At 43.0% G+C, this 7,089-nt stretch overlaps 1 pseudogene; it reads left to right on the top strand.

Moving 5' to 3' along the window:
* LOC129766550 (protein IWS1 homolog) overlaps nt 1-1,129 on the top strand; it is a 5,496-nt pseudogene extending 4,367 nt beyond the window's left edge.
* Nucleotides 1,130-7,089: the final 5,960 nt, after the last annotated feature.

Consider the following 7,089-nt stretch of genomic DNA (forward strand, 5'->3'; position numbering starts at 1 on the left):
AAAAATAATATCACTGGGATAAGAAGATAAAAAAAATATATTTGCAAATCTGTTTTTGCATAGTCCCTTTGCATTAATATGATTGTATGTTATTTCAATTGTTTTGATTTTGTATCCGTGTTTTGATTCTGCATTCGTGTTTTGATTTAGTGTCTGGTGCTTATTCCGTAATATTTACGCTAAAAGTTTGGTGAAAAGGTTTTTAATTTTATAGTCTCCTCACATAAAAGCCATGCAGGTAAGATATATTTATTATCGCATTTAATAAAATTCCAAAAGCTAAATTTTATCCATAGATAACGAGCAGTTTCGCCTTTTGGATGGATGATGACATGCAGCTGAAGAAGATCGCCAACTCAACAAGGAGAATAAGCCAGCAGACAAGAAAATTACCATCTCAAGTTTGCCATGTCCCAGCTGATCACGAAGGATCTTCAGCCTGCCTTCATCGAGCATAACGTACTAAACGTTTTTACGGATTAATAAGCTCCGTTACAGAACAAATCGTTGCCTTGTTTGCAGATTCGAGAATCTATTCTGGAACTTCTTTTCGATGTAAGATTGTCGGAGAGATTGCAGTGTTTAGACTACCATTAAGTAATGTTTGGATTTCAGTTTCCTTGTATTGAAAAGTCCTATTTCAAATAGCCAGGAATTGAAAAGGCCGTGATGTACCTCTACAAGCACCCTCGAGAATCCAAACCGATAGCGCGCTGGAAAATTGATATCCGAATGGGCTCGACCTATATTCAACCTGAGCACCGATTTCAAAGCGATATCACGTGAGGAACGCCAGGAACGAGACTTGCAGCAGATGTCCAAAAAACGCAAAACCTCGCCGGACCCACAGGGCCAGAGCAGTACCAGCAAAAAGGGCTTACCGTTCACCGAGGCTAATAAGTAAGAATTATGATAATAGGAAGCAACTTCTTTATTATAATCAAATTCGTTCATTTTTAGGGGTGTATTACGATCCGGAAGCAAAGGATGGGTACAATGGGCTCGCGTTGCCATGCCTTCGGGTAAGGAGTACATTGTTCGGCCAAAATCAACAAGTGATATTGATATGAGTCGGGTAATTATTGCTACATCTTTGAAGCTGCAGTTCCAGAGAAAAAAACGATAAAAGTAGAATAATATAAGGATAATAAAATTAGGCTGCAAAAGTGGACTTCGACATTTTTTATATCTCAGAAAATTTGAGGTTCCTAGTCACAATAGGATTTTTCTCCATCCTCCTTATCAACTCCTGAAACTGCTTCCGATTTGTCACATGTAACCTGAAATATATAATTCTATCATAAATCGAGACGCAAATCGCACTCATTTTTTGGCTTCCATTGTTCGTACTAGTCGATAACAAAAGAGGATACGACTTCAAAAGTCACAAAATGGCATGTTTTTCCACTGCAATCGCCCACGAGAATTGAGTGAGTGTTCATGAGAGTTCATTCAAGGTAAAAATCTCACCATAGTCGCCTTCGGAAATTGAGTGAGACAATTTTTCCGAGCTGTCACTTCTCATTCACATTCCTCGCTAACAACTTGATGGAGCTGGATGTGCTATTCATCACTCCTCAAGCATTGTTCTCGAAGTTTTTTTTTCTCTTCTCCCCAACGAGTTGGTTTTTTTTTTCTCGTGTGTTCTGTGGTGAATTAGTGCCCAAAGTGCCCAAAGCAGCCAGAACCGAGGAAGCAGCGCCTCTGCAGTGGTCTGGATCGGCGTCTGTAGTGGATCAATAACCATAACGGCATCGTCAACACGTGGTTGACGCTCAGTTGAGTACAACAATAACTTCTGCTATTGTGTTGTCTCCGTAGCGCGTGACTTTTGTGTCTCCCTTAATAGGGTAACAGAGCGCATATCGGAACAACAAATTTATGTGATTATTTTTATTTTATTTAAGTTTTTTTTTTTTTTTTACAAGTGAGATAAAAAAATTGTAAAGATAATAATCGTTCGTTCTAAGAATGGAGGAGGGTGGGGGTCTAGACATGGACATTTCAGACTCCCCCTCGCTTGCTCAAGCAGGGTGTAGTAAGTCCCTTAAACGGACTCCTATGCCCGAAGATTCTTCTTCTGGGGACGAGTCAACTCACACTACCAAGCCCCCCTCCAAAAAAAAGATTGCAAACCTTTCCCCTGATTCCTTCAATACTTCCACCCAATCATCGACATCCCTTCCCCCCTCTGATGTTACTGTCCCCACTCAAACCTTGTCCTCGAATTCCTCTCCTATTGTTTCCGCTCCCCGTGTCAGGGTTTATCCGGACGATGCGCCTGACGCTGGTCCTTGGGTTGTTTTTTTCCGGCCCAAACCTAATGGTAAAGCCTTGAGGGTCGTACAGATTATGACAGATCTGAAAAGATACACCTCTGTTTCGGAAATTTGCAAAGTAAGACCGAACAAACTGCGAGTTGTCGTGACTAACCGAAAGGACGCGAACGATATTGTTGCTGATAAGCATTTCATCCTCGAATATCGAGTTTTTATTCCCTCCCATAACGTAGAAATTGGGGGCGTTATATCTGAAACGGGTCTGACGTGCAAAACTATAGAAAGTATGGGAGTTGGCAGGTTCAAGAGGCTTCCTTCGATGGAAGTCAAAATCTTGGAATGTCGCCAACTTGGAAAAGTTACCCAGGAAGGAGTAGAAAAGAAATTTACGCCGTACGACTCGTTTCGAGTCACTTTTGCTGGTGCCGCCCTCCCTGACTACGTTATGGTGGACAAATTGAGGCTGCCGGTGCGACTCTTCGTGCCAAAGCCCATGACTTGCAACAAATGCAAGTCAGTTGGTCATACAGCAGCTTATTGCGCCAACAAGGAGCGCTGTGCCACATGCGGAGAGCAACATGAGGGGAAATCCTGCAGTGCGACTGAGCATAAGTGTCCATATTGCGGGGGATCCCCACACGTGCTCTCAGCTTGTGAAACTTACAAGAGTCGCTGGGATAAACAAAAGCGCTCTTTGAAGGAACGCTCGAAACGCACTTTCGCGGATATCTTAAAGGGCGCTTCCCCACTGGCTCAACAACCATTACCAACAAACAATGTCTTTGCTTCACTGCCAGTTGACGAATTGGAAGCGGATACAGCTAACGAGGGCACACCGTTTATTTTCAAAGGGAATTCCCGGCGCAAAAATGTGTCCACTCCCAAAGTTCAACGACAAGTCCCATCGGTGGTACCCCATGTTAGCTTGCCTAAAATATCGAGTGCAGCGGACAAGCAAAATCAGGTTCCTCCTGGCTTCCGTGGGAATAGTTCACCTTCGAACGACCCAGCACTCGAGGGGACATCAAAAACCCCAACTGTCCCTTTTTTTGCGTCCAGCTCAACTTCCCAATCGGGATTTATAAAGTTGACTGACCTTGTGGATCAAATCTTCACGTGTTTTAATGTTTCCGATTCCATCAGAACCATTGTCATACCAATGCTTCCAGTACTAAAGACAATTTTGCAACAATTGATGCAAACATGGCCCCTCCTTGCAATGATTATCTCTCTTGATGTCTAATTTGAATAGAGAGGTCGGAGATATCACTGTTTTACAGTGGAATTGTCGTAGTCTTATCCCTAAATTGGATGCATTCAAATTTTTAATTCATAAGTTCAATTGTGATGTTTTTGCTCTGTCCGAAACTTGGCTTTCTTCGCGAGATGATCTCTCTTTCCACGATTTTAATATTATACGCTTGGACCGTGATGACAGATACGGAGGGGTGCTATTGGGGATCAATAAGTGCCACTCATTTTTCCGAATTGACCTTCCACCTATTGGAGGGATCGAAGCTGTTGCTTGTCATGCAATCATTAAAGGCAAAGACCTCTGTATTGTCAGCTTGTATTGGCCTCCGAGAGCTGCGGTTAGCCGCAAACAACTTGTTGACATGTGCTCACTCCTTCCTGAGCCACGATTGATCTTGGGAGACTTCAACTCTCACGGAACTGCCTGGGGGGAACAGTACGACGACAATCGTTCATTGTTGATATATGACCTTTGTAACAGCTTCAATATGACCGTTTTGAACACTGGGGAAACAACACGTGTGCCTAAACCTCCTGCTAACCCAAGTGCTCTTGACCTCTCGCTTTGCTCGAGTTCACTATCGTTAGATTGCAAGTGGAATGTAATCCAGGATCCCAACGGTAGTGATCACTTGCCAATCAAAATTTCCATCACCATTGGGTCGAATTCTTCTGAATCTATAAACATGGCATATGACCTCACAAGACACATTGACTGGAAAAAATATGCGGACGCGATTACTCTAGCCATCAATTCCAGAGATGGTTTACCTCCATTGGAGGAGTATAACTTCCTTTCTCGTTTGATCCATGACAGCGCGGTTCGCGCTCAAACGAAACCCATCCCAGGTTCCACCATTCACCGAAGGCCTCCCAATCCATGGTGGGATAGCCAATGTTCAAAGCTTTATGTAGAAAAATCGAATGCATTTAAAGCTTTTCGGAAACGAGGAACCATTGACAATTTTTAAACGTATTTAGACCTTGAAAATCAATTTAAAAACTTGATCAAAGGTAAAAAACGTGCTTATTGGCGAAATTTCGTGGGAGGTTTGTCACGAGAAACGTCAATGAAAAAATTATGGAAAGTGGCTCGAAACATGAGAAATCGCTCTTCATCGAATGAAAGCGAGGAACATTCACATCGATGGATTTTTAATTTTGCGCGAAAGGTTTGTCCCGATTTCGCTCCCGTGCAAAGAATTGTTCGAGATATACCACAAGATAGGTGCGATCTTGATTCCGAGTTTTCGATGGTAGAATTCTCTCTTGCTCTCCTTTCAAGTAACAATTCGGCTCCAGGATCGGATAGAATTAAGTTCAACTTGTTGAAAAACCTTCCCGATGTGGCCAAACATCGCTTGTTGAATTTATTCAATAAGTTTCTGGAGCATAATGTTGTTCCGGATGATTGGAGACAAGTACGAGTTATAGCTATTCAAAAACCCGGAAAACCCGCGTCCGACTTCAATTCGTACCGCCCAATAGCAATGCTGTCTTGTATACGGAAATTGTTGGAGAAAATGATCTTGTTTCGCCTTGATCGTTGGGTTGAAACGAATGCCTTACTCTCAGATACACAATATGGGTTCCGCAGGGGCAAGGGGACGAATGATTGTCTTGCGTTGCTTTCTTCAGAAATTCAAATGGCTTACGCCGAAAAAAAACAAATGGCTTCAGTATTCTTGGACATAAAGGGGGCCTTTGATTCTGTTTCAATAGAGGTTTTGTCAGACAAATTACACTCTCGGGGTCTGCCGCCTCTATTGAATAATATGTTATATAACTTGCTTTGTGAGAAACATTTGAACTTTTCTCACGGAGATTCGGCAGTAAGTCGGTTCTCTTACATGGGCCTCCCCCAGGGCTCATGTTTAAGCCCCCTTTTGTACAACTTCTATGTAAGCGACATCGACAATTGCCTTACACAAAATTGCAGCCTAAGACAACTTGCAGATGATGGAGTGGTGTCTGTCGTAGGATCAAACGAATCCGACCTGCAAGGACCCTTACAAGATACTTTGAACAATTTTTCAACCTGGGCCATTGGGCTAGGGATCGAATTCTCCACGGAGAAAACAGAGATGGTGGTTTTTTCTAGGAAGCATAGACCAGCAAAACCAAAGCTTCAACTTTTGGGTAAACCGATCACTCATGCTATGTCATTCAAGTATCTTGGGGTCTGGTTCGACTCCAAATGTACTTGGGGGGTCCATATTAGGTATCTGAGTAAAAAATGTCAACAAAGAATAAACTTTCTCCGTACAATTACCGGCACCTGGTGGGGAGCCCATCCCGAAGATCTTATAATGTTGTATCGAACAACTATTCTCTCAGTGATGGAGTATGGCAGTTTCTGTTTTCAATCAGCTGCCAAAACACACCTCATTAAACTCGAGCGAATTCAGTATCTTTGTCTCCGTATTGCGTTGGGATGTATGCCCTCAACGCATACCATGAGTCTCGAGGTTTTGGCAGGCCTACTCCCACTAAAAGATCGCTTCAATTTATTATCTCTTCGGTTCCTCATCCGGTGTAAGGTTATGAACCCATTGGTGATCGGGAATTTTGAGCAGCTGATCGAGCTAAATTTTCACTCCGGATTCATGAGTTCATATCATGAATTCATCTCCATGCAGGTTGATCCTTCTTCGTATATTCCCAACCGTGTTTGTTTTCCTGACTACATCAATTCCTCTGTGCATTTTGATCTGTCCATGAAACAGGATATCCATGGATATTCAGATTATCAACGATCGAGGATCGCTCCAACGATCTTCGATTCAAAGTATGGGGGTATCAATTGTGATAATATGTACTTTACTGATGGGTCCTCTATGAATGAGTCCACAGGATTTGGAGTGTTCAACGAAATTTTTAGCACCTCCCACAGTCTTCAGAATCCTTGCTCAGTGTATATTGCTGAATTGGCAGCGATATACTGGGCGCTGGACAGCGTCGCCTCACGACCTGTTGAACACTATTACATTGTAACGGATAGTCTTAGCTCTGTCGAAGCTATCCGTTCAGTGAGGCCGGAAAAGCACTCGCCGTACTTCCTTGAGAGAATACGAGAAATTTTGAGTGCTTTATCCAGACGCTGTTATGTCATTACCTTTGTCTGGGTCCCTTCACATTGCTCAATTCCGGGTAATGAGAGGGCTGACTCATTAGCAAAGGTAGGTGCGATTGAAGGCGACATTTACCAGCGTCAAATCGCCTTCAATGAATTTTTTTCTTTAGTCCGTAAAAATACCATCGCTAACTGGCAACGCAAATGGAACGAAGATGAATTGGGCCGGTGGTTTCACTCGATTATCCCTAAGGTTAGCCTCAAACCGTGGTTCAAAAGTCTGGACTTGAGTCGGGACTTTATTCGCACCTTCTCCCGACTCATGTCCAATCACTGTTCGTTAGATGCGCTTCTCTTTCGTTTCAATCTTTCCAGCAACAATCTCTGCGTCTGTGGTCAAGGTTATCACGACATCGAGCATGTTGTTTGGTCGTGCGAGATGTATCTTGTCGCCAGATCGAATTTAGAAAACTCCCTTCGGGC

This window comes from Toxorhynchites rutilus, chromosome 2, assembly GCF_029784135.1.
Source record: "Toxorhynchites rutilus septentrionalis strain SRP chromosome 2, ASM2978413v1, whole genome shotgun sequence".
In the NCBI taxonomy this organism is placed as follows: Eukaryota; Metazoa; Arthropoda; class Insecta; order Diptera; family Culicidae; genus Toxorhynchites; species Toxorhynchites rutilus.